At 44.9% G+C, this 12,069-nt stretch overlaps 1 non-coding gene across 1 annotated transcript; it reads left to right on the forward strand.

Annotated features, from left to right (window-relative positions):
• The first annotated feature begins 1,627 nt into the window (after nucleotides 1-1,627).
• LOC115479363 lies at nucleotides 1,628-1,795 on the forward strand. Its single transcript, XR_003943667.1, has one exon. It is a non-coding gene; the product is annotated as a U1 spliceosomal RNA (small nuclear RNA).
• The last annotated feature ends 10,274 nt before the right edge of the window (nucleotides 1,796-12,069 follow it).

Consider the following 12,069-nt stretch of genomic DNA (forward strand, 5'->3'; position numbering starts at 1 on the left):
CAGTGAGGAGCAAGTTGCAGTAGTCGAGACGAGAGGTAATGAGAGCGTGGACGAGAGTTCGGGTGGTGTGCTCAGAGAGGAAAGGGCGAATTTTGTTGATGTTGAAAAGGAAGAAGCGACAGGTTTTGGCAGTCTGCTGGATATGCGCAGAGAAGGAGAGGGAGGAGTCGAAGATGACCCCGAGGTTGCGGGCAGATGAGACAGGGAGGATGAGGGTGCCATCAACTGAGATAGAGAGTGGGGGAAGAGAAGAAGTGGGCTTAGGTGGAAAGACGAGGAGCTCGGTCTTGGACATGTTCAGCTTCAGGTGGCGGTTGGACATCCAGGCAGCAATGTCGGATAGGCAGGCTGATACCTTGGCCTGGGTCTCTGCGGTGATGTCTGGTGTGGAGAGATAGAGCTGGGTGTCATCAGCGTAAAGATGATACTGTAAGCCATGAGATGAGATCAGTGAGCCTAGGGAAGAGGTGTAGATAGAGAAGAGAAGGGGTCCAAGAACAGGTCCTAAAAACTGAACTCAGGGCTGGGTATTTAAGGTATAAGCTCACTTCAAAAACAAAAGATAAAATTTAATAAATGAGGGAATTGTCAGTTTCTGTCCATTGAAATGAAGTCGATGGATTTGGGTTGGATTCAGCTCTTGCATTTCTTTCTAGCAATAGGGCAAGGTGATGTAGTAGGCATTTTCCTGTCCATTGATTCAAAACAAAAACTGTATTCCCTGATTTCTGCTATAGTGCAACAAAACGTAAATCTGTCTGATATAGTGCTGATGGAGTGAACTAGAAGATGAAGAGAAAAGCAAAGAGAATGAAGCATATCTGGATTTAAAAATAGGTATGGACATGTTCCTGGAGGAAAAGTCCATAGTCTGAATTGACTGTGCAGGATCGACGATCTGTACTATTCTGGCTGGTTTTGTTTTACAACAGGTGAGTTGATGTTCTAGTGCTCACTGTAGTGTTTAAGATGCTTTCCTTCTCCTTGTGTGACTCGTAGATATTACTGCTTATGGTATGGTACAATTGCCCTATAGGTCCTGAGTGTTTTGTATTCTCGGTATGCCTAGTACTGGATTTTGGAGGGGGGTGTTAAAAAATGACTGGCCCCGGGTGTCAAATACCCTAGGTATGCCACTGCCTCAAAGTCTTTTATTAAAGCAAGTTTGAATTTTATTTTTTTCCTTATCACATGAGGACAAAGTTTTGGTTCCATCTGGGGTTAATGTATAAAAACAGACCATTTACTTTTCTCAGCTAAATTACAGTACAAACTCCAATGCAGCTCTTTATAGCTAGAAAACGTTGTTATTCTCCTTTGTTGCCCTATAGCTACTCAGAAGAAGGGTGGACAGCGCTGCACCTATATGCTCAGAAATGGTGTTTTAGGTTCCACCTCCTTTCTGCTTTGAGAAGAAAGGTGGTGTTCTATCTTTTATGACACACCTTTCCCTTTTGTTTCCTGTGTAAGGTGGGCAAAACTATCTTTTTGTTACAGTGGCATAGCTACGGGGGTGGGGGGGGGGGCACAGGGACCTGTGCTCCCAGTCTGACTAAAGCATTTGTCCCGCGCTGGTCTCAGATTGCCTGGCACCCGGTCCTGTTTTCAGTCGCTGTGCATGCTCGTTTTACTTACCTGGCAGGGGACATTGGTCCATGATCCAGAAGGTGGCACTCCCAGGGTGAGGCACGGCCATTGCACTCAGGCTGTGCTGACCCCTGTGATTTCCCCACATGCGGGAAATTCGACTGCATAATTTTTTGCAGGTGTGCTGAAAAATGAACCTGTGCGCGTCCAATACACACGTCTACACCAGCGCAGGCCAATTTTCGGTGTACCTTAGTAAAAGGAAACCTAAAGATCGCTAGTATTTATCCATGCCTTCTTGGGATTTAGGTATACCTTTTCAGTAATAGTTCAAATTGAGCTAAAATCAAGTACAGTAGCTATCACTCTATCACAGGGGAGCTTATAATGAAAGTCTGTGCTTCAGGCAATGAAGGGTTAAGTGACTCACCCAAGCAGTGGCATTCCTAGGGGGGCTGACACCTGGGGCGGATCGCCGATGCGCACCCCCCCCCCCCGGATGCAGCGTCCCCCCCCCCATGAAAGAACCCCCCCCCCCTGGTGTGCACGCCGCTGAGGGGGGGTGCCGCGCGCGCCTGTCCTTCCTTCGTTCCATGCTCCCTCTGCCCCGGAACAGGAAGTAACCTGTTCCAGGGCAGAGGGAGCATGGAACGAAGGAAGGACAGGCGCGCGCGGCACCCCCCCAGCAGCGTGCACCCGGGGCGGACCACACCCACCGCCCCCCCCCCCCTAGGAATGCCACTGCACCCAAGGATTGCAGCTGGATTAGGTAATCAAGCTACCTGCAGTCTTGCAAGTCTAGTGGATCCTGTTTGCCTGTGAAGTTTCTCGCTGAAGAAAATGCTCTAATGGGTTAATCAACTGTTGTGTATGTAACATGCCAAAATGTCTCAACTTCAACTTTTTCTTATTTGATTTAGTAACTTACACTTCAGACTGAAAATTCCATTTTTCACCAACATATGGGCAACCATATTTTACTTAATGCCTGTAAATCATGATGAGATCAGCAGGTGGCACGTTCTCAGTGGTATCCGTCCCGTCCTTTCCCATATGTGTATGATTTATTCAGTGTATCCTCTTCCCAAAGGGCATAACAAGAAGAAGAGTTTCTAAAGTGGAAGAGATAATATAGTCAAATGTCCTGAAGAGCAGTGGGACTTCCAGGCTACTTCAACCTCATTTGGAAGAAAATGTTGGGATTATATAGCAAGCACTCAACAAATTTGTGTGGAACAAGCTAGAAACATACGTTGATGTGGGAGAAAAGGACCTCATTTGGCTAAGAGCAACGACTTCAACAGCTTCAATAGCTTAAAATGAGTCTACATTTAGGCCTCTTTATAATCATAGGTCCTCAAAAACTCCTTTTACAAGCATTTGCACCAGTGGCGTAGCTAGGTGGGGCCATGGGGGCATGGGCCCCTCCAGATTTAGCCCTGGTCCCCCTGCTTTCAGCCCCCCCCCCCCACCGCTGACCCTCCCCTGCCACATTCAACCCCCCCCCCTCCCGTCGCCACCACCGTCAGGCACCTTTGCTGGCGGGGGTCCCCAACCCCTGCCAGCCGAAGTCCTCTCCGGCGTGTTGCTGATCTGGATTCTGTTTCTGTGAGTCCTGACGTCCTGCACGTAGGAACGTGCAGGACGTCAGGACTCACAGAAACAGAATCCAGATCAGCGAACGCGCTGGACTCGGAGACCGGTGCTGAAGGGGACTTCGGCTGGCGGGGGTTGGGGACCCCCGCCATTAAAGGTACCTGGCGGTGGCGGGTTGGCAACAGTGGGAGGGGGGGTCAGCGGCACCGGGGGGGGGGGCTAAAATGTGCCCCCTCACCTCAGGTTCTGGACCTCCCTCCTGCCGAAGTCTGGCTATGCCCCTGATTTGCGCAACATAGTTTTTAAACACTTTTCAAACTTTTCACTAAATGTGTGCTAACATTACTCACATTGCCTAATTCTTGAAACATATTTTATCATAATTATAAAGTACAACTCCTGTGACCAGTTAAGGGGCCCTTTTACTAAAGGGTTGGCGCATGGCAACAGGCTTGCTTGCGCACCAATCTGGAACTACTGCAGGAGCCCGGCAGTAGTTCCCACTCCCAGCACGCAGCATTTCTGGTGCTACAAAAATATTTTCCTTTTTTTTTGTAGTGCTGGTGCTTACCTGGCGGTAATCGGGCAGCGCTGCATGCTGCCCAGTTGCCTCCAGGTTAGCATGGGAGCCCTTACCACCACCTCAATGGGTGGTGGTATGTGTCACCCCCTCCCCCCGAAATGACCGTGCAGCAAGTGGTTCACTTACCGCACAGCCATTTCTTTTCCAGAAAAAAAGACAGCCTTTTTTCCCGCTGTGGTAAAAGGAAGCTTCAGTGTTTGTCAAAAACACACGCTGACGCTAGTGCAGGCCCTAGCTTAGTAAAAAGACCCCTAAATATCTGGGACACAATCCAGCTCATTTTCGAAAGAGAAGGGCGCTTATCTTTCGGGAGATGGGCGCCCTTCTCTCAGGGGCACCAGAATCAGCATAATCGAAAGCTGATTTTGGGCGTCCCCAACTGCTTTCCGTCGCCGGGATGGCCGAAGTTCCCGGGATCGTGTCGGAACAGTAGTGAAGGTGGGACAGGGGCGTGCCAAGGCGTGGTTAAGAGATGGGCACCCTCAGCTGATAATGGAAAAAAGAAGGGCGTCTGTGGCGAGAATTTGGTCCACTTTATTTGGTCCCTTTTTTTTCAGGTCCAAGTCCCAAAAAAGTGCCCGAACTGACCAGATGACCACCGGAAGGAATCGGGGATCACCTCCCCTGATTCCCCCAGTGGTCACTAACCCCCTCCCACCCTCAAAAAAAACAACTTTCAAAACTTTTTTTGCCAGCCTCTATGCCAGCCTCAAATGTCATACACAGCTCCATCACAGCAGTATGCAGGTCCCTGGAGCAGTTTTAGTGGGTGCAGTGGACTTCAGGCAGGCGGACCCAGGCCCATCCCCCCCTATCTGTTCCACTTGTGGTGGAAAATGGGAGCCCTCCAAAACCCACCCGAAACCCACTGTACCCACATGTAGGTGACCCCCTTCATCCCTTAGGGCTATGGTAGTGGTGTATAGTTGTGGGGAGTGGATTTTGGAGGGGTTTTGGGGGACTCAGCACCCAAGGTAAGGAAGCTATGTACCTGGGAGCAATTTGCGAAGTCCACTGTACTGCCCCCCTAGGGTGCCCGGTTGGTGTCCTGGCCTGTGAGGGGGACCAGTGCACTACGAATCCTGGCCCCTCCCACAACCAAATGCCTTGGATTTATTCGTTTTTGAGATGGGCGCCATCGGTTTCCATTATGGGGGAAAACCGAGGGCGCCCATCTCTAAATCTTGCAATCTCAGCATTTAGGTCAAGATTTGGGCGCCCCCAACCATATTATCGAAACGAAAGATGGATGCCCATCTCGTTTCGAAAATACAGTTGGCCCTGCCCCTTCGCGGCACCATCCTCGAAGATGGGCACCCTTAGAGATGGTCATCCCCGTTCAAAAATACCTCTCAATATACTCATATTGTCCTGATATAATATCACTGCAATATCGCTTCAGCGGTTCAGTGAGAGACAAAATCCCAGCACTTAACTGACCATGGCACTCTCTTTGAACTCTGAAAATAATATAAATAATCTCAGTAGGGTTTGCTTTGTTCAACTTCTATTTCAGAAACTAGGCTGACCTCTATGCACTGTACTGCTTTTCATTATGATCTTTCCATGTGAATTACTTTGTCCCAAGAACTGGAGCATTCTCAGTAGCATTTTTAAGAGATATTGACCTGTATTTACAAAGGTGCGCTAACGCACCTAGAGGAATGTATTGGCGCGTTAGCATTTAATGCAACTTAACTTTAAAGGCACATTAAAAATGCTAACGTGCCTTTGTAAACATACCCCATTATATTGAAAGCACATTAGACATCATTATTCACTTAAGGGTTCTCTTAGAAAGCTGTGGTAAAAAGTGGACTTACTATGCCCTTATGTGAGTTTTTCCCATGCGCTATGGCCATTTTTACCGAAGCTGCCTGCCTACAGCTTCAGCTCCATTCTTGCTTGTTAGTCCAGTCCTGGTTGGGGAGGGGGGTTGCCTCCTGCTGCCGCTCAATGACAGTAGGCCAAGGGATCATGTTGTTCCAGTGTCCGTGACTGTTTTTTAGAGCCTGAGACCGTGACAGATTGGAAAGACTATGAGCTCAGCAAAATCATCCTTCCAGCTGGGCTTCCAGCCCATGACTTTTTTCTCTGTTGGCAATCCAGGTCCCAGCCCGAGTTCAGCTCCTAGTTCCAGTTCGGATTCCGGTCCCAACTCAGTTTCTGCTCTTGATCTTTTTATGACGCTTCATAATTACCGTGATAAACTTTTTTCTGATCCAGCCTTGAAGAATACTCCTGAAGCTGCAGCTGAGAGAGAGCATGTCTGGGGGCTTGGGTTCTTTGTAAACCCAGTTTCTGCTATTGATTCTTCTATCACACTCTTCAAATACCGCTACAAACTTGTCTCGGATCCAGCCCTGCGGGATATTCCTGAAGCCAACACTGAAAGAAGGCATCTTAGAAGTCCCAAGGTCAGGGCTCACCTGCAGTCTTTTTGGAGCCCTAGTTCAGTTCCTGATACCAGAACGGGTTCCAGTCCTGGTTCAGCTCCTGATTCCAGCCCAGGTCCCCAGCCCCAGTTCGATTCCTGATACCAGTCTGAGTCCCGGTCCAGCTCCTGTTCAGAGTTCCAGTTCCAGTCAAGACTCTGATTCCAGTCCGGGTCCCAATCCCAGTTCAGCTCCTGATGCCAGTCTGAGTCCTAGTCCCGGTTCAGCTCCTGATGCCAGTCCGGGTCCCAGTCCAGCTCCTGATTCCAGTTCGAGTTCCTGTCAAGATGCTGATTACAGTCTGAGTTTCAGTTACAGTCAAGCTCCTGATACAAGTCCGGGTCCCAGTTCCAGTCCAGCTCCTGATTCTAGTTCGAGTTCCTGTCCAGCTTCTGATTCCAGGTTGGGTATTGGCTCTAGCCCAGTTCCTGCTACTACGTTGATATGCCAGGAGGTCAAGCAGGTGGTGGATTTCCTCAGGAGAGGGTTCCTTCTGAGTATGACTCCTCTTGCTGCATCCAAGACTCTGATCCTACCTAGCAGCTGTCTGAAGAAGCCTCCTTCAGCACCTATGTCTCGTACCACGCCCGTAGAACCGGACCCTAGATATAGAGTTCAAGGCATCCCTGATGTCAGGGGGGCCCAGGGTCTCGAGGTCAGGCTACGGAAGACCGCTGGAAGAGGCATCACGTCAGTCCTGCTTTCAAGCTTCCCTCCTGTTTACAAGAGCCAGTCCTGTCTTCAAGTTCTAGATTTGCTTGTTACTTTGTTACTTCCAGTCCAGTAATCTATGTTCATGTTTTGAAACCCATCAGTAGGTTTCACCACAGTTACCCTTGGAAACCTGACTATCCCGTGGGGACCACGGGAGCCTTGAGGGGGAGGTACTGTCACGACTGTGGTCGTGACCCCTCTTTGACTCACCTTATTTCCTGATGGTCAGCTTCTGAGCTGACTCCTGTCTGTTCTGTCACCTTGCATTGTTGTTTCTTTCCTGTAGTGTTTCCACTTCCTCTGTGTTTCAAGTCTCATTTTGGTTTTCAGTGTGTTTCCTGCCTCTGTCCTGTAGTGTTTCCACTTCCTGTGTGTTTCAAGCCTGTCTGTTTCAGCACTGCCTGCCTACAGCTTCAGCTCCATTCTTGCTTGTTAGTCCAGTCCTGGTTGGGGGGTTTTGCCTCCTGCTGCCGCTCGACAACAGTAGGCCAAGGGCTCACGTTGTTCCAGAGTCCGTGACTGTTTGTTTAGAGCCTGAGACCGTGACATAATCTCCACGAGCTATCTAATCACTTTGTGTACCCAATGTTAGAGTATTTGCCCAATGGTGTCCTCGTGTAATCATCAACTGATCCCCCTCCTACCAAATTAATTTTTCCTAGTTTTTAAATATTTCTTTGATTTTTTGATTTGTATTTTTTTTATATTTTTCTATAATTCTTCGTCTTGTTCACTTTATCAGTGCGCATAATACAGTCTCTCCTGATGTGCACTAATTCCTTTTTATAATATCATTGAAAAAAGGGCAGAACTCTCTTCCGTGTAACACAACTTTTGGTGGTAGTTGATTAAATCACTCAAAAACAGCCAGGCTTATCTGAATTATGTCAGTCTGTTGTCAGCCCACGGGACCCCGACAGGTACCCATTTTGCGGAATGTTTTATCAAGGGGATACGGCTGCTCTTGTCTAGTGCGCAGATGCTATCCTGTGAGAGAGTAATGATAAAGAAATCCACATGAGCTAAATGAACTTGAAGAGCTCCCCAAAACCTGACATGTACTTACTATGTACAATTCCTCACAGCATACATGCCACCAATTGTTTGAGAAAATGGCGGCAGCTGCGTCTTTTTTGAGGCTAATGAAACGGAAAAAGGTGAAATACCCGGAACTTGAAATCAGCTGAATTATGTCAACAAAAACAACCTGATTACATATCTTCCCCCTCAGATCAAATTTGAGTTGGTATTTCAACACATGGCTGTGAACTTCTGACTATCATTTATTCTTAAGCAATTGCTTTTTGTCGATAGGTCAGCATTATGTTTCATGTAAATTGAAGGACTTCCTGACATTGGCAGGAAAAAAGCACAATTTTTGATTGCCATAGACATGAGGCTGCCTGTCAATATTCAGCCACCAGCATGTAGTGGGCTGCAAAATGACCTTTGCCACATCAGCTGCTGCTGAGATCCAGGACAAGCTCCGCATCACAATCTGCTCCCCCTCCGTCATAGTGATCCAGGCCCCCCTCCTTCTGGCTTCCCTACCACCTACCCCTCCATAGGCCCCTAAGTCTACCTGAATATTCCTGGTGGCTAGAGAGGTTTATGTGGGCAGGAGTGCCTGCCCATGGTCACACCAAATCCAATATGGCAGCTGTGGCCTCTTGCCACAGTCTCACAGTACTGTTGTTCCACAAGACTATAGCAAGAGGTCATGGCCACTATATTGGATTTGTCATGGTCAGGAGTGAATGGGCATTGCCCTGCCCCAGTGGATCCCTCTAGATAAACAAGGATATTAAGGTAGGCCTACAGGGTCTACAGAGGGGTGGGGTTAGCTAAAGAAAATGAACATTCTTTGGAACAAGCTGTTTTTAGCATGGTACCCATTAGTTAATGGTTAGCTTGTGTTAATGATTAGCTTGTGCTAAATCCTACTCTAACTGCTTAATGCATCTTAGCAAACAGGCCCCTAGATGCAGTTAGCTATAGTACTGAGTATCCTTGCCCCCTTAAGAGCATTATTGTGGAACACTAGGCCATAGATTACAGAATGAGAAGGCTTTTTACCTCCTTGCTTCTAAAAATGAATGCTGCTGTAGATGACCTGCTAACCTTTCCTCAATCAGCCATCCCTTGTTCTTTGTAAAACATATACTGATCTGACCTTGAGTAGGAACGCAAGGCACATTTCTTAGAGCAGACACAAATTGTGGCCTTGCTGTGTGTCAAGAAAGATATAAACCACAGATTACCAGGAAATCAGTAGTTAATGCCAGTGGCTTATATCATAGGAAAGAGTACTTCCAGAGTTTGAGTTGGGTGATGACAGCCTATGAGTAATCATGGAATCAAGATCTACATGGTTTAATCTATTGCAGTATCACATCTCTTGACAGTACATCTCAAGAGAACTTGAATGGTAAATCTCGAGAGAACATGATTAGAAAATTGCCATGGTTTTGGATTTTGTTATAAATAACTGACTTGAAAAGAAATTAACCTTGTCCACCTGTTAAAAAGCACTTGGGGAATAGCATAGCATTCACTTTATCTATCTCTCCTCTTAAGTATAGCAGAATTCCGGTTGGTTTTTTTAAATCTCACAGTCTACCATCATAGTACTGTAATATTTATAGTTGAGATGGCCTGAGCTTCACACAGAGAGTACATACATTCTCATTAATGTACTAGCGTTGTGATTACGCAAAATAGGTAGTATATCCTGCTAAACATTACAATATTAAAAATTAAGTAACTATTTATTTATGACTTTAATGTCTTTATTTATATCAAACTGCAAATAAAATCCACTTCAACTTTAATTCTTATGGTTCTCATGCATTCCATCCATTCACTACTCTCACACATCTAATTCTCACTCATATCTCATTCAACCTCTCTTTTCTGTATCATCCACTTTACCCTTGGAGACAGTATGATACAAGAATTCTGACTTTCCTATCTGTTACAAAGGATTTCATTACATCTTATATCTTATATAGCCTCCTGTTGCCCATAATTGTACTATGCTTTACGTTCAGTATTCTGTATCAGTACTTTCCATATTGAGGTGCTGCTATGCCCTCAAACATAAACATGATGTGCTTCCTTCAAACTTATTGCATAGACCTTCTGAGCCAAATGTTCCAGCAGTTCTTATAAATTGCCGGATATATTCCTCCAGTCACTGTATCGTACTTCTCCCTCAGTGTTTCAGTGTAGTTCTTTCATACTCCAATTCAAATCGCCACCTTGGTTTTCACTGATGTACACTGATAAACAGCATCACAAAACGTCAAACCCTATGCAATCGATGCATTTCACATTGCCACGTCTTCAGGGGTTTAACTACAAATAAACACACACAAGGACCATAGATGTACCCTCTTTCTATATTTTCCTACTCCCTTCTACCTTCTAAATGTAAACAATAAAAGTTGTACCTTTTTTAACTGGTCAGGCTGCCTCCACAGGATCGACCTCCTACAGGAGCCCTGGGACACTAACATACTATTGTAAATGACCTTTTGCAGAACTGGAGGTAGATGGTTCGTATATTTGTCAACTATATAAAAACAGCTTTTGCAGCAAATTTTTATACCTACACATTCAAGATGCTTCTATGCTTAAGAGCTATTATTACATAAATGAGCAAAAGAAAGAAAACAGAGAATTTGTCAGCAGGCCTCCAAAGTGTGCTATTTTCAAACAGTACAAATTGTTATTAGGCTCAGCAGCATATGGTATTTAATTTTCTCTAATGTATGCATGTGCACAATTGTATTTTGGTAACTGGGACGCTGTCAGTTTGAAGATAATTCTACCTATACTTTTAACAAATGCAAGTCATAGGTCTCAGATAATTTCTATATCATTTGTGAAGTTGATGTTTATTCATGGAAAAACCTGATGAAATCCAGAGTCTGAAGGACTTTGTTAACATGATACACTGTAATCTCTGTTTAAAGACTTGTGCAAAGCATTCAGTAGACATTCAGATTTGAGGTTTATGATTCTGCTAAGACATGCTCTTTTAGCTATTGCTGAATGACAATTAATGCTTAGGTCACCCTATCTCCTGTCGTTTTTTTTCCCTCTCATATGGGTTACTTCTCTTTTCTGCCCCAACCCTCCTTTCTGTATAATAGTATCTACCATGGAAAAGAAATTTCCAAATGCATTTGAGAAAGAGAGAGATGTACACTGATTTGGAGAGAGAGAGAAAGAATATTTACTGTATATGATGCCATCACTGTATCCAGGCTCTACAAGATAATGTACATGATTACTGTGACCTTGCTCCAAAGAATAACACAGAAAATTAACATTTTTCTGAACGTGAAGCAACTGAGATTTTCTTGGTTGTAGGATGAATATGTATTTTTGTGCTGTTTTTGTTAACATTTTTTGTTTACTTCACTATCATTTTTGAAATTTTCTGTGTATATTTGCTGATTATGTAAGCATATATTTTCTCAAGGAGAAGGTAATCCACCTAAGTGGATGAACACTAACTCCCATGAAAATATAACAGTGTAAAGGAAGTAGGAAGTGGGAAGTGGACCAATGACTCCAGGGAAAACGGGATATAAATTTTCAGAGTACCACTTTATTCAATGACTCGACACAGAAACTGTGTTTCGGCCACAGGCCTGCTTCAGGAGCCTAAAACAACAAATATAACAAATGTTTAAAAACATAAACAATAATATACACAAAAATATTGTAGAGATAGAATAAAATAAAAGCATATATATGAAATACAAAATCACTGAATGTATACAAGTAATAAAACAATATACAGTACATACATATGTTTTTGTGTTTGGGGACTCTATAATATAAATGATATGTTTGAAACAATAAATATACATTAAAATACATTAAAATGTGAAATGTGTTTGAAACAATAAATATACATCAAAAATGTGAAATATATAGAGGGGCATAATCGAACAAAAACGTCTATCTCCATGGACGTTTATCTCCGAGAACGGGTCTGTGAAGGGGCGGACCGAACCGTATTTTGGGAAAAAATAGACGTCCATGTTTTATTTGACAATTTGTGAGCTGGGCGTTTTTGTTTTTCAGCGATAATGGAAAATGAAAGCGCCCAGCTCAAAAACGAATAAATCCAAGGCATTT

Source organism: Microcaecilia unicolor, chromosome 10 (genome assembly GCF_901765095.1).
Source record: "Microcaecilia unicolor chromosome 10, aMicUni1.1, whole genome shotgun sequence".
NCBI classification, from domain to species: domain Eukaryota; kingdom Metazoa; phylum Chordata; class Amphibia; order Gymnophiona; family Siphonopidae; genus Microcaecilia; species Microcaecilia unicolor.